The sequence below is a fragment of the Tiliqua scincoides genome, chromosome 4, assembly GCF_035046505.1.
Source record: "Tiliqua scincoides isolate rTilSci1 chromosome 4, rTilSci1.hap2, whole genome shotgun sequence".
Lineage (NCBI taxonomy): Eukaryota > Metazoa > Chordata > Lepidosauria > Squamata > Scincidae > Tiliqua > Tiliqua scincoides.
The window spans coordinates 22,364,517-22,387,926 of NC_089824.1; the positions used below are offsets into that span (position 1 = coordinate 22,364,517).

General features: G+C 44.3%; 1 protein-coding gene across 2 annotated transcripts in view; it reads right to left on the bottom strand.

The window, feature by feature from the left end:
* Nucleotides 1-23,410, bottom strand: part of OXR1 (oxidation resistance 1) — a 275,460-nt gene that overhangs the window by 134,299 nt on the left and 117,751 nt on the right. The gene's annotated exons all lie outside the window — the stretch shown is intronic.

Genomic DNA, 23,410 nt, shown 5'->3' on the forward strand with positions numbered 1-23,410 from the left:
CTGGGTTGGTCACAGAGTAGCAGTCCATCCAAGGATTTATATTGGGCCAAGGTGGCAGGGAGGATTTTAAAAAAAAAGGAGTGGACAGTGGTCTGTTTGTGACCAACTGCAGAGAAAGAACCTCAGCAACAAACTCCATATTGTGTTAAAGCCATTCTGCTTGCCTACTCTCATTTTCAAGAGTTCCAGGCAGGCCACTGCAATGATGTAACTTTATGCTGCACCTTGGTCATGCCCTTGGACCATTCCCTCATTATTTCCTATTCTGATTGGTAGCAGCTCTCCAGGGTCTTCCACAGCCCTATCTATAGGTATCAGGGACTTCACCTGAGACATTCTGCAGGCATGTGCTCTGTCACTGCCAGATGGTGGCTTTCCATTTTCTCCTCCAGGTTGAACACTACATCACGAGATATTGTAATTTCTTAGAAAAGAAAAACAGCAGCCACTAGGAGGAGTATCACAGTTGTTGCAAAGAATAAGGCTACGATCCCACCCCCTTTTGTAATCCCACAAAAAGTAATCTCTTCTCCTTCAATTTCTCTCTCTCTCTCTCTCTCTCTCTCTCACACACACACACACACACACACACACACACATGATTTTGAGTCAGTTCCACTACAGAATGCTACTGGGGATCACAATGCAGTGTCAGGGTTATTTGCAGACATTCAGCAGAGAAACAGTCTCTGTATAGAGTGAACATGGAACTGGCTCACATGTGCCTTGCAGTTAAGCCACAGCATTACTTTCCCTAAGGTGGACAATTTCCCATTGAAAATGCTGGAGAGGTGCTATTTTTAAGCCAAACATAAGGAATCTTCTTCTAAACTGTTGTTAAATATTACACCAATCCTTAGAGGAATAAATCATGTTAACCTTGATCAGCTGGCCAAATACAGTCAATTCTTGTTATCCACTAAGGCTAGGTTCCTGGAAAACCTAATGGATATCAAATTAACAGATACTGAATCACTGAGCCTATGGGGAAAAGGGGTTAGATACCAGGGGACCCTCATTGCCATACGTTATATGAATTTCATGAACTCCAATCTTAACTTGGGGGGCTTATCTATATCGATAAGATCTGATGTTTCCTTCTCCATGCTGGCTATCCCTTGATGCACTTAACACTGTTGTGATGGTGATGGCTATTTCTCCATGCTGGTTATTCCTTGACTTGCTGAAGTTTGCTTGTCCAACAACGAGCCCTCAGAGTTCAGCAGTGGGGAGGAGTTGCTTCACTTGTCTTTGTCCTCCACTTGTCTCTTGGTTCCTTCGCTTGGCTTGGCCCAGCCCCAGAGTCACCTTCAGGTAGCTTTCCAGAGACCTTTCATCATCAGCCTCTCATCATCAGTCTCTCATCACTGCCAGACTTGTGAAGGTTCAGGTGAAGTCCTTGAGATGGCACCCAGGATAGTTGGGCAAGTCTGGAAGTAGACAAAAATGTGTCCAACTATTCTTCATGGGCCAATACCAATGCCCATTTGATGTGGCACCAGCACAGTATTAGCAGATAACAAGAACAGAGTTGCAGTTAATGAGAGGTAGGTGGAAATTCTGCCCCTCACAGGGAAGTGAATTCGCAGATAGAAAATTCGCATATAAAGAGAACTGACTGTACCAGTTTTGTATAATTGTGCTCTAACTCCCTTTGGTTCCATCTCCTACAGTGCTCTAAGCAAAATTCAGTGCTTTTTTCTAATGTCCTGGTGTGCAGTACTAGGGAACACAATTAAGCCGCTGGACACAGCTATTGCAAGGAAATGCCTCCTCCGTGTCCAGGGCCATATACTTTTTACTGATCCATATTTTATAGTTCAAAAAAAGGCAGACATTCATGATTAATGAGGTACAGCTGTTAACAGGAATGTAAATAGGATGTTTTATGGATGTTACATAGTGTCTTGATTCATTGAATAGCTTTGCCCTTGCTACCAAGCCCATCGGCAAGATAGTTCAATTAAGAGAGCAATAAGTTCCACTGTAAACATTTGTTAATGGACTGGCTATCTGCCTAGTCATAGGGTGCTGACAAAAGTTGTGTACATGCTATGCTTATTCCTGGCAGCAACAGCAGGGCTTGCATACCCTCTTTCCTTAGGGATTCTCTCCCCTCCTTGGAAGCAGAAACCAACCGGATGGTTTCTTGATGAGATTTGACCATCCATGAACCAAAGTTTGATATGTTTTCCTGAAATGACTCCACATCAAGCCTACAAAACTAAGATGGCATTCTCAATGTGAGTTTTCCACTCTCTTTCTCACACACTCATCCCCAGATAACCAGCTGTGAGTTGCTACTTTCCCAAGCACTGTAGGCAGTCCCTACAGATGTGTATTGGAGGCTGAAACCCCACTTTACTACAGTCTTCAAATGATCAAGAGTTGAGAATCCACACTGAGGAGCTCAGTAGGCAAGAGGAGTGCGTATGTGAGCAGCCACAGTTCCTCTTCTTCCCCCCCCCCATCCACTGGTAGCCATTCAACTTGTGCTGCCACTGCATAATTCTGCCTGTTCTGCCTTCCAGGCATACACTTAAATTTTGAAAACTGGAGGGAGGGAAAGACAAAGTGAAGCAAGGCAGAGCAGGGAAGAGCAGGTGGGTGCATGACGGATTGAGGGGACCTTCTGAATATTGAGGGGCTTGACTAAAGCAACCCTTCTAAGCCAATGTTCCTGGTGGAACTGACCTTATCTGATATCCCTACTCCTGGGTACAGTTCAAACTGTGCAGACCTGAACCTCAAAAGAATATGGCAGCAGCTGTACTGCCGCTGTCCATCTGAGGGTCTATTGCAGGGGTGCTCAAACCCCGGCCCAGGGGCCACTTGCAGCCCTCGGGAACTCTCAATCTGACCCTCAGGGAGCCCCCAGTCTCCAATGAGTTTCTGGTCCTTCAGAGACTTGCTGGAGTCTGCACTGGCCAGACACAACTGCTCTCAGTGTGACGGCAACAGTTTGACCTCTCACATGAGCTGTGGGATGAGGGCTCCCATCACTGCTTGCCGTTTCACGTCTGTGATGAGCAGTGGCAGTGAAGGAAAGGCCGGCCTTGCTTTGTGCAAGGCCTTGTGCTATTGCAAGACCCTCTTTCATTCATATAAGTTCCATCTCTAATGTGTTCATTTACATAAATGTATTTAAATTTAAAATGTTGATTCTTTTTTCCCTGGCCCCAACACAGTGTCAGACATATTATGTGGCCCTCCTGTCAAAATGTTTGGACACCCCTGGTCTATTGTGATACACCTTTGGATCCTGATCCACTTGTTGAACATCATGACATAGTGGGGGGGGGGGGCAGAATGTTACCAAGGAGATGTTCATTTCCACTGTAAGTTTAACATACAGACCTGAACTTGTTAAGCTTGCAATGCTAAGATTATTTTTTATAGGATAGGATGAAAACAGAATAAAAAGCTCATCAAAATACATATTGAAAGTAGCAGTATCAAACATTCAACACTTTAGATATTGAAAAAGAAAAAAAAACACATTCAAACCACTTTTTCTAAACACAAAATGATCTCTCTGAAAACGGGAACATGTACACCAAATTGAAATTTGATTTTTCTGTAAAAGTGCCAATACACCCACTACCTGCAAAGATATGGAATACAAAAAGAAACTTTAATTTTAATATTTTATTTGCAGAGCTAAACCAATTACTCCATTCCCCCTGAAACTGATGATGCAAAAGTTCTTTGTACACATAAAACAAATATCAGGAATATCAGTTCATTTGAAGATATTTGAGTTCTATTTACAATTATGTCCCTACAGTGCATGGATTTAGTGAATCTCCAAAAATATTGGTTATTATATTCAGTGAAATATAGCTGCTGGCTCATAGAATAATAGTTCTTCTCTTCACGGAAAAGGTAACTCTGAATAAGTAAAATAGGGGATAAAATAATATTTATTCATCTTCATCAAGGGACTCCTGAAATATCATGTTCTGTCTATACAGTCCTTGTGATTGCTTTGGCTATTAGCTTTTGTTTTCAACATCCTAATAAACATGTTAACAGATGAAGTCAACCACAGAAGCATTGATTTCAAATAAGTTTTGGTCATTAGCACATCTCAAATTTCTTAAAATGTCAACCAAGTACTATGAAACTTGTAATTTTCCATCTTTGTACTTGACATATCAAACATTAAAACTTATAAAAGCTTACAAAGATGAAAAGGCATATTTGGCAAATCAATTCTTAACTAACACCAAAATACTCCTCCACTCATTTTTCAATTTTCACATTTATTTATTGTTTTCTACAGAAGGGCCAGTTCATGTTATTGATTTCCCCATAAATGATATTGTTGTTCACTTTGCAAAGATTGTTATTTAAGTGAAGATGGGCTAAAGATATATTAGACAAATAAATCCAGAAGGGTTGGGGTATAAAAGAAACGACCAGTGGCATCGCTAGGGGGGTACGGGCCACACTAGGTGATGCGCTTGGGAGGGGTGACACCACTACTGACCAAAAATTTGTTGCATAATTTTATGCAGAATGCAATGAAACAAACCATATTGAAATATCTCTATTCTATCAAAAGTTATAGCCAAAAAACCAGTGGGTCGGGACAATGGTGCATCACCATGCCCACCGTTTGGGGCATTCCCCCGCCCACATGGGGGCATTGCGCCGCCCATTGCCCTTCCGCTCGGGAGCAGGTCTATCATGGGGGTGGCATGCTGGCCTTCCACACCAGATTACACGAATCCTATTGATGCCACTGGGAATGAGTTAGGAGAGACAAAGAGAATATTAGAGAAATCAATCCTTTCATTGCAAACTACAGTCACTAAGTGGCTGAAATTTATGCGCAGAGTCATTTACGGCAGCAGAAAGGTTTTTTGCCATTTTCTGAGCGCTGCCGCAAGAGGCTGCAGACCAGAAGAAGACCACTGGTCTCCACCATGTTTGCTGGTATAAGTAAGCCACTGGTGAAAGTAAGAGGGTGAGTGAAACAAGGCGGAGAGGGGAAGAATGGGTTAGGGGTGGGTGGTTCAGAAAACATGGTGGGTGGTGGGTCTTGGCAGGGAGAGCTCTGCCAATATCCTAACCCCCTGCTTTCCCCTGTCATTTACCCCTCTTCTCTACTCGAACTTACGCCAGCTAAATAACTGGCACAGGTTCAACCATGTGGGATAATATTTTTATCCAGTTGTTAGGGATGAAATATGAGTGCCCAAGGAGGCAAACATAAAATTTACACAATAAAAAACTTGGAAGCTACAGCTGATTCAGAAGCTTGCAGCTGGAGTGCTGTTAGGTGCTTATTGTTCAAAGTATGACTCCAATATTCATTGATCTGCACTGGCACCTAGTTTGTTACAAAACTCAATGCAAAGAATTGGTCATTATCTTTAAAGCCCTAATGGTTTGGTACCAGGACTGGCTTCTTCCACATCAACCTTCTTATCTGCTGAGATGAACAATGTCGGTCCTGTTACCCACAGAGGCGTGCTTGGCGGGGATATAGGAAGGGGTTTTTATTTTAATTGTAGTGCCCAAAATCTCTCCACTAGAAGATGCTCTGGTTAGTTTCCACTTTGCCAGCTTTTGAATGAACAGCTAAAACTGTTATTTTGTTGTGCTTTCAGCTTAGAATACTTTTTTCCTTCTGTTCATGCTGCTATTTTGCGCTGCTAGCTTGAATTTTCAGTGGCTCTGATTTTGCCTTTTTAATATGTTCTAATCTTGTTTATTTTAAGCTTTTGACAGTTTGATTGTATTATTACATTGTATTATTCTGTTGTCTGCCACGTCGGGGGTCCTTCTGAGCAGAAATAGAACTAAATAAAATGCAGAACTGTGTTAAGTATGCTGTTAGCTTGCCCATCTTTATTTGATGCAAAGGAGCAACGTCAAAGGATATGGAGAGCAATACAAGTGAAATCGGCAATTAGTTCTGACTGCTGAGGCCCAGGATTTTCATAGCAATGAAGTCATTTCTTGAAGGAGAATGAATATTTAGCCTGGATTCCTGCTGAGATCATAAAGTGATTCACTTGCTTGGCTGGACGCAACTTATCCTTGGATGCCTCATCCTTTCGATGTACTCATATATAAAAATCTGGGAGGCCCTTGGCTTTCTGAGCAAATGAGTGACAGTGAGAATGCAAAAAAATGTTACAGCTCAAGAGCAAACATTTTTGTGAGCATCACTGCTGTGATCTAAAGTTTCTAATTTGAATATCTAATTGTGAAGGTAGCTCTTGGCTATGAACAATTTATTGTATTGAAATCTGAAGGCCACTGGCATAGAACCTGCGTGTTCCAGCAAGATAACTACTGTTATAAAAATATAAATTATTTCCCAAGATTGCCAAAGACATAAATTCTGAGTGAGACTGACTTTAGCGGAGTTTAGTTCAGCTCTGAGTACCACAACAAAGCTTTAAATCACTGGTCACTGCTGGGGGTGTGGGGAAAGGGACAGAAAGGTGCATAGGATCCTGGGTTCACACTGAGAAAAATCTGAATTTTGAATTAGTTGGATTGTCCTATCAGCCATAGCTGTAAGACTAGGGCTGCAATCCTATTCACACTTACCAGGGAGTAAGCCCCATTGGCTATAATGGAACTTACTTCTGAGTAGACATGCACAAGATTGGGTTCTAGAAGTGAGGTAAACAGTGCAAGCCTATAAATGTCTACTCAGAAGCAAGGCTCATTACAGTGGGGCTTACTCCCAAGTAAGTGTGGGTATGACTGCAGCCAAAATATCTAGACATTTGCATATGCTGTGTAATGCTGACAGAGACAAGAACCAACTTTATTTTATTTTTATTTACATTTGTATCCTATTCTTCCTTCAAGGAGCTCAAAGCAGCACACATCACTCTTTGCCTTCTGCCTCATTTTGTTCTCACAACTCTATGAGGTAAATTGGACAACAAGGCACTAACTGGTCCAAGGTCACCCAAGCAGCTTCATGGCAGAGTGCGGGTTTGAACTCAAGTCTTCCCAATCCTTGACTGGCACTCTAACCACTGGCTTACTTAATAATCAAGAAGGCATGTTGCATTTCCATTTACTGTAACATATTTGAGCAGTAACTGGGAAAGGATAGGCCCCCCTCCCCCGTATTTTAAACAGAAAAGCTATGAGTTATGCATGCAGATGACCTCTATGAGCAACATGACAAAAACGTATTTTGGATCCACATTTTGGTATCAGAGTACTCTTTCTCTCGATACTGAGCTAAACAAACGCATCGGTAAAGCAGCTACCACGTTTTCCAGACTCACAAAGAGAGTCTGGTCCAACAAGAAGCTGACAGAACATACCAAGATCCAGGTCTACAGAGCTTGTGTCCTGAGTACACTTCTGTACTGCAGCGAGTCATGGACTCTTCAATCACAACAGGAGAGGAAACTGAACGCTTTCCACATGCGCTGCCTCCGGCGCATCCTCGGCATCACCTGGCAGGACAAAGTTCCTAACAACACAGTCCTGGAACGTGCTGGAATTCCTAGCATGTATGCACTGCTGAAACAGAGACACCTGCGTTGGCTCGGTCATGTCGTGAGAATGGATGATGGCCGGATCCCAAAGGATCTCCTCTATGGAGAACTTGTGCAAGGAAAGCGCCCTACAGGTAGACCACAGCTGAAATACAAGGACATCTGCAAGAGGGATCTGAAGGCCTTAGGGATGGACCTCAACAAGTGGGAAACCCTGGCCTCTGAGCGGCCCGCTTGAAGGCAGGCTGTGCAGCATGGCCTTTCTCAGTTTGAAGAGACACTTGGCCAGCAGTCTGAGGCAAAGAGGCAAAGAAGGAAGGCCCATAGCCAGGGAGACAGACCAGGGACAGACTGCACTTGCTCCCGGTGTAGAAGGGATTGTCACTCCCGGATTGGCCTTTTCAGCCACACTAGATGCTGTGCCAGAACCACCTTTCAGAGCGCGATACCATAGTCTTTCGAGACTGAAGGTTGCCAATACAATACACAACACTTCAAGACAGGCAGTCATTTAAGAAAAGCTACTCAAAGTTTAATTATTCTTTCTTTCTGAACTGAGAAAACAAAAGGGACATTTGCTAGCTAAATGTCTGTTATTGCTCTAACTCCTCAAATACTCCTCTACAGTTAGCACTCATTCAGCCCAATCCTATCCTCTGGTTGCGCCTGGGGGGCGAGAGGGAGCAGGGGAGGGCTCACAAATTTGCCACCTCCTCCAGCTCATTCGAGCAGTGGTGTAGTGGAGAATTTGGACGCTCCAGGGCACAATGACTGTTGCTGCCGACCTTGTCCCTGACCTGAAGGTGATTGGTGGTGGCGTGATGATGTCACCACCAATTACTTCTGGGTTTGCAGGCAATCAAAGCAGCACTCAGCTGCCCATAGAGTGGATGTGGGGGGGGGCAGGTTCTCCTGCTTCCCTCCCACATCACAGTCACACTCAGAGCAGCTAATTGGTTATACATTTCTTCTGCTTCACATATAGGCTTCACATATAGACCCATTCACAAATGGGTTCTGAGCTTTGGGTGGTGGTGGACAGCTCAATGAAAGTGTCGACCCAATGTGCGGCGGCAGTGAAGAAGCCAATTCTATGCTTGGGATCATTAGAAAAGGTATTGAGAACAAAACGGCTAATATTATAATGCCGTTGTACAAATTGATGGTAAGGCCACACCTGGAGTATTGTGTCCAGTTCTGGCCGCCAAATCTCAAAAAGGACATAGTGGAAATGGAAAAGGTGCAACAGAAAGTGACTAAGATGATTACTGGGCTGGGGCACCTTCATTATGAGGAAAGGCTACAGCGTTTGGGCCTCTTCAGCCTAGAAAAGAGACGCCTGAGGGGGGACATGATTGAGACATACAAAATTATGCAGGGGATAGACAGAGTGGATAGAGAGATGCTCTTTACACCCTCACATAACACCAGAACCAGGGATGTTCTGGCATAAAACCACATCAGGCAAAACTAAAAGTTAGGGTGGGTGTTTTCATTTCATTACGAAGTTTTCAGAGTTTCATTGGTGCCACTCAGATAAGAGACTATTTATGTATTTATTTATTACACTTACATTTGACTCTTCCTTCAAGAAGCTTAGAGAACTGAAGCAGAGCTCCTAAGCAGACCCCCCATCAAGGTCGGGCCAAGTTCTGTTTAGTTTTAACAAAAGAATGCCATCTTGTACCATATGACAATTTCTTGGACACAATGATGTCCTAAACGTTTTGAATTGAAGAAAGAAAAGAATGTAATTGAATGCTTTCTGGGGCTGCAAGTTACTTCCAGTATCTGCAAAGTTACTGCAAACTCTCTGCTGCAAAGAGATGCCATGAGAACCAACCATATGCCCAGGTAGTCTGTACAACTAACTATAAGCCTTGCATACATTTTCATTGTGACTTTGGATCCAGATGATTCAGAAGTTGTTTTGCAATTAGCTGGTATGTTAACAAGGTAGTGTATGAATTGAGAACTGATTATCTTTTGGAGACAATGCTAGATCTTTTGGGTTGAGGTAGTTATTGGTTCCTGAGATAAAAGAGATATGAGAGGAAAGTTTTATCTGTTTCATTGGCACTCACACTTTGAATATATTATGCATTCTGAATGCAGAAATATCTACTACCCAAAGCCTTCAAGATGGGTTGAACCACTAACCAAAACAAACAAAACCTAGTTTGTTTTATTTGTCAAGGGAAAATGCTGCAGAATGTCATAACTTTCTTACCTTGGTATTTCTGACTCTAGATTCGGGGACTAAAATACTCGACAAACACCAATATCCAAAAGGGATATGATTCATAAAAGGCTATTCTTCCAAACAGAATGTGTGTTTTTTCTTGTGTCACTCACCAGCAACATTATGGCACTTTGAAGGTCTACCCAAGCAATTTCTTCCCCTCCCTTTTTTTTATGAAAGCCACTTTTGCTTTTCAATTTCCCATACAAATGAAATTTCCTCTTCACTCTTAAAACTCCTTGGAGAAGCCTTTCAAATCCTTTCTTGTAATCCTTTTATATGCTCCATGTGGTACCCTATTATCAAAGTAACGCTCTTTGACGGTGCACCGATCAGAGAACATTGCGGGATGATTCAATACGCATGGAAGTCCTAGATAATGGATCACAATCAATGAATGGCATTTTTCCCTATGTTTTTGTTAGCATTGGTCTTGCTCATCTCTGCCAACTGATGAAGTGGGAAGGAGTAAAGGTTGAATTAAACAAAACACTGTTATCGGCTAGCTCTTCAAACCAGCTTGATAACCCAGCAGGTAGCGTGAATCGTGACTTGCTGAGTCTGCGAACAGGATGGATGGTCCACCACTCACAGCGCTCTGTCGAAGCCTCCTCTGTAGTAAATCAAATCACTGTTATTATTGTATCAACAGAGAGCAGATAGATGTGTCTCTCTGTCACACTGCTATGACACAAAACCCGAGAAAATACATTTTCTGCTTCATCTCTCTGTGTCAGCCATCAGAAATGCCTCAACGCAAAAGGGTTCAGTTATTTTTGCAAGTACCATCTGAGTTGTTTTCATTTCATTATGTTATAGAAGGGGAAAAAGCAACATCTTGCAAAATATTCAAAAGAAGCAATATTTTATGAGAGGTTAAAAAAAACATGCTAGAGAAGGCATGCATAGGATTGGGTTCTCAATCTGCCTGGAGTTAGCCAGTTTTATTCCAGGGAAGCCCTCTAGCATGTGAGTATGACTAGTGTAAAAATAAGAAGGGGGTAATTGGTTATTGGACTGCCCAATCTTATTGGTGGATTCAAGGCAGCCAGACACTGTCCTGTTGTCATATACTGGCTGCCAATGTTGCATGGGGCATGCTGTCGGTGGCCATTTTCTAGATGGCACCACAAGGCAACAGCAGCTTCAAAGGTCTGCTGCCGCAACCGGCGGACTCCACTGGAGCAGGAGAACTGGCCCAGGGGACGGATTGTGGGAGGGGAGGGTGAGTAACCAGGCTTTTTGAGACAGAAACCAAGGACATGTCAGGAGAGGAAGGGTTGGATATGATAGCAGTTGCTCACACCCGATCTTTTCCCCGCTTTTTAGAACCTCCTCAACCTCTTTCTCTCCTCAGATATACGCCATTAATAAGAGTAGTTTTTGATTTTTTTCCCCTTTCACTCCTAATAAATACATTAATCAGAATATTTATATACTGCTTTTCAACAAAAGTATTTCACAAAGTGGTCTCTCCTCCCCTTTAGAGCCATCTGTGGCTGCAAAAGCAAAGTGAAGGCAACACCTCCACTTTGCTTTCATAGCCACAAATGGCTCTGAAGGTGAGAGGGAGGGGCCACTTATATACAGGTGTTCAGGCACCTGAAAAACTTAGCATTCCCCCCCCTTCTGGGAACAAAACTGCCTTACAATTCTTTACCATAACTTTCTTAAAGCTGCATTTTCATTTGATTCAAGAAAGAATGACCAGAATGATCAGATATAAACTTTGTTAAGGTTGAATGATAGTTGGCAAATATAGCTCAGTTCCAGAATATATTTTAGGGGGCTGCTTCACATCACATGCTCATTTTTTAACTGTTTATTACAATAATTGAGTTGATGTTTCCAAGGCAATTTGTCCATTGTGTATGGCACCATGAGGTCCTATTGCTTAATGAATTATTAGACATTAACATTGTCTAATGTTATGGCTAGTTAAGCAATAATCTCATGCACATACCGCTGGGATAGCTGCATTTTACAGCAATCATTACAGAAATTATTGCGTTGGTTTAAGTTGGCATTTTTGTGCTTTTAGAGGAATTTGCATTGGAAATCCAAGTGGAAAACTACAGGAGCATGGAGCCAGTTCCAGTTTGCTGGGTGCTCTGGCACAAAGACCTGCATTGGGTCCCCTGTGGCAGCGCCATCCACCTCCCAATGGCAAACTGGACACTTGAAACGGGAACTTTTAATAAGGCATCCAGCCCAGCTGTCTACCAATCTGCACACATGATAAGCGTGAGTACCTTTTAGTGACAAGAAGTCACTCCCTTTTCAGATATTTCAGTATCTCTAAATCGGGGGTCTTCAAACTATGGCCTGGGAGCCACATCCAGCCTGCAACAAGATTTTAACCGGCCAGCAGCAACTTTTTGTTACAGCATATCCTAATATTTGACATTTTTACTCACTTTTAGATTTACATTCTAAATGTAAAAATATTTACATTTTTACTTACTAAGCATGGAATTGTTTCTTTGTAATTGTCACATTTCTCTTTTGCCCTGAATCATATCATGCTGATTACAAAAAGGAGCCAAGTAAAACTTATTCACAGCCCAATCCTGAGCTGCCCTCTCTCCGCCCGCCTCCCTCCCTCCCTGGAACGCCTCCTCCCCGCCCCCTCCCCGCCCCCACTTACCGTGCCGTGGCTCAGTGGTCCGTGAGACCACCAAGCAGTGGAGGACCGGCACCCGCTCAGCGCTAGCCCAGCACGGGTGCTAGCCAAGCGGTAAGCCTCACAGACATGCCTCATGGCACGTTTGCGACAGTGGCAGAAAGCTGGAGCGCCAAGCTCAGGATTGGGCTCTCATTCATTTATAAAACAGATTTTTTTTTTTTGGCCTGCAAATGTACATAAGATTTACGATGTGGCCCTTGTACTGAAAAGTTTTGAGACCGCTGCTCTAAATTGTGGTTCTTTGATCTGTTTCTCAAGATAACTGAGTATGAGTAAAAGCTCTGTGTATTAAATGCTATAAGCATCACTTCAACTATTGCTCAAGCAATCAAGATGCTTTATTATGAAACTTTCAAAATTCAGTTCCGCACTATCCTTACTAAAGATCCTTACTGTTTCCTTACTAATCCTTTTCAGGGTTTCATTTTGTCCACTTTGAAGATATAATACTGGAGCCTTCCGAACCATACACGCTGGTCCCAAAATGATGCATGGCATTACAGTAAGATTTGCTGACGTTAGCTTCTTTGGTGCTAGCGACTTTCACTCAGAGTTGTAACAGTGACTGTGCATCAGGGATTCTGTGCTCAGAATTGCATCTCTCCTCTGTATCATTCATCTTCTCTAATTATAGCTGCTGCTCCTAAGAAATGCCAGACTGAAAGTCCTTGAAGATTGAAGTTCCCCAGGTTGTGGTTGAATAAAGCCTTCTTACAAGAAGCTGAAAGGTAGCATTTTAGCCATATTTCACCCTTCTCATAACTGATTTTCCAGTTTGTCAATCACAGCTAGTTAGCCTGCCATGCCATCTCTATGAAAAAGGAGTGGATCAATGAGTCCCATCAACTTTCTCACCATGGTTCACACATTTCCCCTTCATCTGCAAAATCCAGGCTCAATACAAGTCTGAAGGCTGAAAATGTATCGTGCCTTTTATAAGTCTGACAAAACATAAAAGGAGTCCAGAAAAAGACTGAAGCAAAAAAAAAAAAAGTTTCCAATGTCAAAGAAAGTGAAGGAAAGAGTGGGTTTTGGCTTGCATGGAATGTAGCCTGCAAACTCTCTTATTCATCACTGGCTGAAGACTAAATCTGCCATGACATTTAAAAACTTTGCAATGAAATTAAACAATATCCAGAGACCAGTCCAAATCACTGATGAAATATCTTCTCCTTCCCCCCATGCTCAGGGTCAGAGTGGCTGTGAGGATGCTACAAATCCCACCCACCACTACGTCCCTTGGCTCCAGCAGCTCAGATCGCATGACAGTTCTGCCCAGTACCTCCCATTAAATTCCCTACCTTGACAATGCAGTAGAACAGGGCTTTTCAAACTGGGGCGTCGCAACACCCCAGCCTGCAGGCCCTGGGCCCTGCCCCCTTAAGGGGCGGGGGCAGCCTGGAGGCAGGGAGGAAGTAGCGGCGTGATCCCCAGGATTCCCAGGATTGCACTGCTCAGGGGGGCTGCAGGGGCTTGGGTACACGTACCTGCAGCCTCCTGTGGCTTTAGCAGAGGCGGGGCACGATTGCTCTGCATCCACATTCACTGCTGCGGGGAGCCCTGCTGCAGGTCGCGCCGGGCTTCCCGCACCCCCGGGAGGCTGCAGGGGCTTGGGTATATGTACCCAAGCCCCTGCAGCCCCCCTGAGCAGCACAATCCTGGGGATCACGCCGCTGCCTTCCCCCGCCCCTGCTGCCTTCCCCCTCCCACCCACGCAAGATCTTAGTGGCTCTCAAACTCTCCCAGAGTTTGAGAATCACTGCAGTAGAACCTCTGTGTTTAGATACAGTATACCTCTGTTACATCCCAGAAATGTATGGCTGGTGACTACTGAAATCAAAGTGCTGTATTAGATGAAGACCACAGGATGCAGCGCATGATCTGTTGGCGTGGCTGCACTGGAAGGTTGGGTGGGATTGGACCCTGAACTGCTTAACTCCAAAAGCTTATTTCAAGTCAGAGGTGAAGCCTCTTCACCCCATTTCCCTCCCCCCAAATTAATACTCCTAACCAAATGTCTGCTGCAGTTCTATCGTATGTCAATTTCCGAACTGTACTTCAACCTCTGACATTTGCAGAAACTAAAGGGAAACCATTCAGGAAAGCTTGACAAAGCAATGTTTCAACATAGCACATCATTACATTCTGGCATCCTCTGACATAAGATGATAGGCTGATGATGATAGCAGAACACACTTGCACTGTCATAAAACGGCTGCCGGGGTCATTTTGAGCACACTGTCACAACTTGTGCCAGCATAGGTGGCCCGCCGCTGAACCAACTTAGGTAAGTGCAATGGCAGTGGGGGCAGAACGAGAGGAGGGTCATCCCAGACAGGGAAGGAGTCAGGAAGAGAGGTGGGCCAGGGTTGGTACCGGAGGCACTCGCATGCGCTGATATCCTAACCCCGTTTGTTTCCCTTACTGCTGCCATTACATGCATCGAAGATATGCCTGCTAAACAGCAGGCATAGATCCGAGGAGATCCATGGTGCCAGTGGAGGCTTTCCAAAGAGATCTTTCTGACACCACCACCACCCCCATGGATACAGTGCACACAGAATTGCAGTGGCTGCATCACCGGAAGGAGATTTGGGTAGGATTGGGCTGAAATAGCCCCAGTTCTATAAAATGCTGGTTTCCTGCACCTGTTGAGGCTGCCACTGAAGCCAGGGCAGGTCCTCATGTACCAAGGGAAGCATTTGCCTCCTAGGCCTGGGCTGCAGCCAAAGCACCCCCACTTCACTTCCCTTAGCTATGCTATCCTGGGGATCGTGTCACTGCCTCTCCCCTTCCCCGTCCCTTAAAGGGACTGGGGGACTTTTACACGAGCTGGTGGGTTGCAACCAGTGGTGTAGTTGGAGGGGGGTGGAGCAGCTAGCCTGGCGGGGAGGCTCAGTGGGGCGGGCAAGCGGCCCCTCCCTTCGAAGCCATTCCCGGCGGGGGGAGCATAACGGAGCTGTACGGATGGCTCTGAAGGGAGGGGCCGCTTGCCCACCCCACTGAATCTCCCCTCCAAGCTAGTTGCTCCGCCCCCCTCCAGCTACGCCACCAGTTGCAACCCACCAGTTTGAGTACCACTGCCTTAATGCATTCCAGGTAAAGAACCCAAGGTAAAGATACAATATCTGACTACGTGGATAGCGGCTACTATTTTAAGAGCTTCCTGGCAGCACCACCCTTCTCTTCTGTGGCATTGATAAAAGACAACCAAACTATCAAATGTATCTCTTCTTTGAAGAATTAGACATACATCATGAAATTACAGCTGTTGAAAAGCTTGTTTCATGGCACTAAAGAGAAGGCTAACTTCAACATCCCAAATAAGACAGGCTTGGGAAGAGACAATTCACTTAGGAAATGACTTTCACAGCCATCTGCCACCTTAACACTGACGTCACCACTTACTCACTGCCTGACTTTCAAAACCAAGGTTCATCTCTGTCATTCTGAGCTTCTTTATAGCTTTTCTGAACTTTAAGGTTTAATGTGCAGCAAAATGTATTACCAGATCTGGGAGCCTGTGTTAATCAAAGTAACATCTCAAGTGTCACAAACTGTTTGGTGGTTGTAAAAATGATTTTTTTTTTTTTTTTGGGGGGGGGGGAGTGCAGCAATATATATTGCCATTTGAAACATGCCCAATCTCGTCTGATCTTGGAAGCTAAGCAGGGTCAGGCCTGGTTAGTACTTGGATGGGAGACCGCCTGGGAATACTGGGTGCTGTAGGCTTATACCATAGTCTTTCGAGACTGAAGGTTGCCAACCATTTGAAATGTGGAGAATTGAGAATAAAATCCTCACGAGAATCTCTCCCACAGCTCTGAAATACTGGGTTCTCCTGCATCATCTGAATTTTTATTTACTTCAGCTCACTGGGTGTGTTAGAAGAACCTGTGACACATAGGTCACACGCTAAAACAAAGCATTATTTTTTCTTCAGAATAACCGTGGCATTCAGTGGCAAATCTATGCAGATTTAATCAATGTTTCAGTTAAAACTCATCTAATTAACTAACTTTCACCAGGGGGAAAAGAAGCTCTGCTTCTGCTCTTTCAGATAGGGTGGGATAGAATGGAACGCTGTTCACCCTCAAAGCGGGGAAAGAAAAAAAGGCCCCTGTTTTGAGAAATTCTCCCTCTCTTTGGCTCACCTCATGTTTCAATCTTAACTATACTTTCCAGCTGGTAAACAGCTGTTTTCACATTTCCAGTGAATCTAGGACAACCTAGGTCTCTCTTTTTTGGTGACAGTAGACTCCAAGATTTGAAGGTCAAGCCTGAAAGGGATGCACAAACTTGTAATTTCCCTGAGGTGGACCATCTTGTAAAAAGAAAAAGAAAAATGAAGACCAACACACATTGACATTAACTAAAAATAGCAAGGGCAAGTGCAGCAATCAAGCCCCTGCTAGTTATCAGCTCTGCAAAGATCACATTGCAGGTGGCTAAGAGAGAGCCATTTGGAAAGGCAAGAACAATTCTTCTCATTTAACAAGCATTTAAGGATGTGGAGAAGTGGTAGAAGTGGATGAGCCAACACATTTACTTGCAGTTTGAAGGGAATGCTTGTACAGCATAAAGAAATGGAATGTTAATCGGAAGCATCTGCAGCTTTAAATTTAGACTGATTTTGTGCCAACTGTTAAGAGGAGTTGGGAAATGGAATAGGCACGTAAGAAGCAGGCAGGAGCACAGGGGTTGACCATTTTTCAAGCCCTGACAGCCCCATAAGAAATGCATGAAGTGCTGGAATGCCGGTACTAAATTTGTATGGGCGCAATCCTACCTTGCGCTGGAACAGGCAAGCCAAGAGACTTGTGCTATATTCAGTGCAGGATAGGGGCCCAAAGCAGCTCAGCCAGAGGCAAGTGTAAACTTTTCCCTTACCTCTGGGTAAAGCACGCTGGCCACCTATGGGTCTCCTTGGACTTGCGCCATCTCCTGAAGTGGCACAAGTCCAAGGAGAGCAGAGCAGCTTCAAGCTGCTCCAATCTCCCCAGGAACGAGAGTTGGGATCCGGCATAACTGCCAGATCCCAGCTCCGCCTCACTCCCCGCCCGCCTCTGAGGCTGACGCAAGGCTCACAGAGTAAGCCACTACAGAGGCTGGATTCAGCCTCTGGATTAAGCCTTATATTAACTAACATAGTTTTGCATGTACTACTTGGGTTACAGTGGCAAGTGTCAATCCCCAGACTTGCTATGCCTAATTTCTATGCCTAGCTTCTAATAACTATTTCTCTGATATGGCTATCCTCTTTTTTTTAAAAAAAATTGATATCTGTCTATTGAATCGATCATAATGAAGTCATCCTTGGGAGCTAAAATAGCAAAACAGAGACGAGGTTAGGCTATGAACTAGCAAGTCCCTGGTTCAGAGATCTTGCTTCTGCCATGAACTTGCCTAAGAGCTCAATCCTATGCATGTCTACTCAGAAGTAAGTCCAATTATAGTCAATGGGGCTTACTCCCAGGTAAGTAAGGTTCGGATTGTGACCTAAAATTCTTATTTTGAGCAACATGTTAATACTAATCTCTTTTCTAGAACTGACACCAAAGCTCAGCCAAAGTGAACTTTCAAGGAAAAATATCCTCCCCCCCCCCCCAAAAAAAGGAACTTCAGGAGGATATTTATCCCGATTTCTCATGGACATTCCACACATAATTCATCACCAGTTCTAACCAGACTCTTCCCACAATGTAATGGACAATGGTTCTAAAAAGTGAACATGGCCATGGAGTATTTGGGAGAACATTTGTTACAAATGACTTGATTTATGAAATGTTGGTGCTTCATAGCATGGCTTGTATTATGTTCTGGAGGCACACCAAGGCGTCATCATCTGTCATACCCCTGAGATAAGTGAATCAAGCAAAAGATGACATGAGACTCTCCAGGACACTAGAATGAAGATAAGAAAGCAGTAAGTTGATTCCCAGAACATCATGTTATTTGGGCAATGGCATTTGCAGCAAGCATCTAAACACCAACTTGTCTCTTGAATTGAGACAGCCTAGCAATATGAGCTACCCGACACCCACTGGAGCAGCGGTGCCAAAGTGGCTAACGCTGTATCCAGTAGGTGCTGGGAATCTCCTCCAGGGAAAGTCTCAAGCCCCGCAATGGGCTTTTCAAGTCTGCACTGGATAAGTGAATCTGCATATACGGGGCCCCCTGTTTTTTAATGATATATCTTTCACTTTGAAACTTCGCTCATGAAAATCCTTGAGGAAGCACAAAACTACTTTGCTCCATGGCAACACAGAATTATCACTGATGCAACCTTGCTAAATGAGGTCATCTCATTTCACATTTTCTTGCACGTCTGTGTTTCAGCCCACAGTGACTAAAACCTGACATGAATACAACACGGATGCCACAGGTGAGAGGAGATAAAGAGTGCAATTTCTCTTGACTGCTGGACTGATCTAATCAATGAGAGCCAAAGGTGATTTATGTGCACTGCTATAGGACCACAGGAAGGTGTTTTGATCTACTGAATCAGCAGATCTGAATCAGACTATCGGTCCATCTAAGTCTTTATTGTCAAGCATGACTGACAGCAGATCTCCAGCAATTCAGGCATGAAATTTTCATTGTCCATTTCATCATAGATCTATCCAGTGCTTTTTTGGGGGGGGAAAAAAAGGTGCAGGAACTCACAACTTGTTAATCTTTTTTTTATTTATTTATTTATTTATTTATTTATTTATTTATTTATTTATTTATTTATTTTTAAACTGAACTTTGAGGAGTTTTGCAGCCTCAGCTGGCCCCCCTTTTAGCAACTGGCAACCAACCTTTATATTTCGCAGCCATGGACCACCTCCCCTCCTAAAAAAAAAATAATTTCTTCCTCCTAGGGATTTGAACCCCTAGCCTCTGGCTCCACAGACCAGCACTTTAACAACTGAGCCATAGGAACTCTTAGACTTGAAGTGTTTGGAACTAATACTTGAGGCGCTGATGGCCACCAGTTGGGCTCAAGACCTTATATATTAGTTCTGAGCACTTTGACTACAGGCTTTCCTATAGCCCAATGGAGAGAGTGCTGGGCTGTGGAGCACGAGGTCAGAGGTTCGAATCCCTCCCCAGCCTGCAGTTTAAAAAAAAAAGGTGGAACACAAGGTCAGAGCCGGGGGTGCAAAAAAAAAAAAAAAAAAAAGGTGGAGCACGAGGTCAGAGGTTTGAATCCCTCCCTCAGTGAAAAGGGGAAACAAAAGGTGCCAGAATGCTGTTCCGGTGCGTTCTATTACAAAAAAAGCCCTGGATCTACCTGTACACTGAATATGGGACCTTCTTAACACAAAGCATGTGTTCCTCCATCGAGCTACAACCCCTATCTTGTACCTGTACTGAACATGAATAACTCCATGCTTGTACAGACTGTACATGCAAACAATGCAAAGTATGAATAGCCTTTGATTTCAGCAAGGTGAAGTAAAGAACCAGAAAGGCCCAGATAAGGCCTCTTAGTGTGAGCCTATGCATATTTTACTCAGAAATAAAACCTAATGATTTAATACAGGGGTGCCCAAACCCGGCCCTGGGGCCACTTGCAGCCCTCGAGGACTCCCAATCCGGCCCATTGTGAGCCCCCAGTCTCCAATGAGCTCTGGCCCTCCAAAGACTTGCTGGAGCCTGTGCTGGCCCTACGCAACTGCTCTCAGTGTGACGGTCAACTGTTTGACCTTTTGTGTGAGCTGTGGGACAAGGGCTCTCTCCACTGCTTGCTGTTTCACATCTGTGATGCAGCAGTGGCAGCAAAGGTAAGGCTGGCCTTGCTTTGTGCAAGGCCTTTTATAGGCCTTGAGCTATTTCAAGACCTTCATTCATTCATATAAGTTCTATTTCTAATGTATTCATTTATGTAAATTTATTCAAATTTGAAATGTAAATTAACTCTGACAGTATCAGACCCTGACACAGTATCAGGCCCCTGACACAGTATCAGAGAGATGATGTGGCCCTCCTGCCAAAAAGTTTGGACAACCCTGATTTAATAGGACTTATGGCCTAGCGAGTGTTGCAGCCTCAAGGTGGTAACAACACACTCCCTCTTCCTATATATTATTTTTACTCATTATAAAGCATCTACATTTTTCGAGATACAGTACAAAGATTTAAAAATGGGACAGGCCCTGAACAGAGGCAATACAAGAGGAGAAAGGTTAGGAAGGGAAAAAGAAAGCAGGTCAATTCAGCTACCATAAAGATCAAGTTATATAATATAGAATGAAGGTACATTGCATCTGAATGTAAAGACTTCATCTAGGTATTGTAGCAAATAGCCAAACTACATGAATTTATCAAATCCTTTTTAAAAGACTCTTCATTAATCACCAATGGCGTAGCTGGATGGGGGCGGAGCAGCCAGCCTGGCGGGGAGACTCAGTGGGGCAGGCAAGCGGCCCGTCCCTTCGGAGCCATTCGGCTCCGTTTTGCTCCTCCTGCTGGGAATGGCTCCGAAGGGAGGGGCCGCTTGCCCGCCCCACTGAGGCTCCCCACCAGGCTGGCTGCTCCGTCTCCCTCCAGCTACATCACTGGTAATCACCACATCTTGTGCTCCTAAATGAGAACCATAAGTTCATTGTGCATTGTGTGCAGAATTAATTTTGTCAAGTCTGGAAGATACTGCCAGTTATCTTCATTGGATGACCCTTAAATCTATACAGTATGTAGAGTTGGTTCTCTGCATATGCAAATTCGCTATCTTTGAATTTGCTTATCTGCAAGGGGCAGAATTGCAACCTACATTATCTTCGACTCTGATCTTCTTATCTGCTGTGCTGGTGCACTTTGGGCATGGGCAGGGGTACAGCCAATTATAATCCAGATTTTTTAGAAAGCTGTCTGGATTAGGTCATTTTTCAGCATCAAACAGGCACTGGTACTGACCCATGGGGAATTGTCAGACACATTTGTGTTTGTTTCCAAACATGCCCCATCATCACGGGCACTCTCTCGAAAGCTCCAGCTGAACCGTCACAACCCTGGTGATTACGAGAGGCCAATGGTGAGAGGTCTCTGGAAGGCTACCTAATGACTGATCTGGGGTTGGGGCAAATCCAGGGAAGGAGCCAAGAGACAGGTTGTTCTGCCAAATCCCAATCCACTGGGCCTCGTGCCCGCTTAAGGCTGATCAGTCCCCCTGGTGAAACTCACCAGTGCAGCAAGCAAAAGTCAAAGTCCAGTTCCAGTCCGCAGATGCCAAGTAAACCAGTCCAATCAATTAGACTTGCCAAATCAGAGTCCAGAGCCAATAAGCCAAGTTACAGTCCAAGGTCAGGTTCCAGGTAGGTCAGTCAAATCCGTCAGGGTATCCAAGTCCAAAGCCAAAGTCCAGTCACAATCCACAGTCAGATTCCAAATTCAATAAGCCAAGACAATCTCCTCTCCTACCTCCAACCTGCACTCCTTCAAAACCCACAAACCCTTTCTGCCTCAGGTGCTCCTTATATCCCTGAGGGCCCTATTGCCTTCCAGTGGCTGCAGCTGTGCAGCACACTCTGCTGGATGCCCAGGCCTTACCCTTAAAGGGGCCACTGCTGACACCACATCTACCTCCTCGCCAGTTCTTCCAGATTCCAATACACAGGTGGAGGAGGACGGGTGAAGCTACCCCCTCCCCCACTGCTAAACTCTGAGGCCTCATTGTTGGGCCAGCAACCTTCAATGAGTCAAGAGAAAGTCAGCACAGAAGAGGAAGCATCAGATGTTGGAGATGTTAATGAGCCCTCGATATCACCCAGTGCCATAGACCAAGTTAACATTCAAGTTCATAAAGTTCATAGAGTGTATAGTGAAGAGGATCCCCTGGAACCTACCCCTATTTTTCCCATAGGGTCAATGATTCAGTACCTGCTAATTTAGCATCCACTACGTTTTCCAGGAACCTAACCCTAGCAGATAACAAGAACTGACTGTGGATAGATATATTATCTATTTAGTAAAGTCTTCTTTCACTCCTCTCTTCTTGTCCATGAATCTGTAAACCTCTATCGTGTTCCTACCCGCACAAGTCATCATTTCTTTTACCCACTAAATCCCAATAACTTTTGGCTCTCCTTGTAGAATAGCTATTTCATCCCTCACATCATCTCAGTTCATCGTTTCTGTGCCTTTTCCAGCTCTATGAGATATGATGGCCACAGCTTCATCATCCATTTATACAATGAGTTTGTGATATTTGCCTAGATCAGTGTTTCTCAAACTGTGGGTGGGGACCCAACTAGGTGGGTTATGAGCCAATTTCAGGTGGGTGCCCACTCATTTCCATGTTTTATTTTTAATATATTAGACTTGATGCTCCCATGATATGTGACCACATTTCGGGAAATGTTACAGACCTGTACTTTTAACAAGCTACTATGCATTTTTTTTTTTTTACAATGACAGTAAATGGGACTTACTCCTGTGTAAGTGTGGGTGGGTAGGATTGCAACCTAGGATTGTTAAAAAATTTTCCTGTTCGATGATATCAGTTCTGGTGGGTCCTGAGAGATTCTCATTCTAAATAGTGGGTCCCGGTGCTAAATGTGTGAGAACCACTGGCCTACATACATAAAAGCTTCAGGACCAATAAGAACAAAGCAGCCTGTAACCCTCACTTACTGAGAAAGAAAACATGATAAAATCGAAAAAGCTATGGATTAGGGGTTTCCAAAGGGACAGCTCCATAAGCGACATCAGACATCCACAATTGTGCTCACTAATCCTGCCAGGTTGAGTGGGCTGGTGCCCTTGGTGAAGGTGGTGAATGGGTGTTGGCTGAGCCTGCTTTCCTCTCCAGGTCTGGAGCAAGAAAGCACAGGGAGGAAAGCACAAGTGGCTGTGCTTGGCCAAGACACACTGGACTCTTCAGCCAGGTATGTGCTGAAAACCTAGCCCTGAACTCCCTTCTCCTGCTCCAGAGCAGGAGAGGAAAGCACAGATGTGTATGCATTGTTGGTCACATCAGCCAAAGTGTCTAAGGGTGCCTTAGTCAAACGCAGC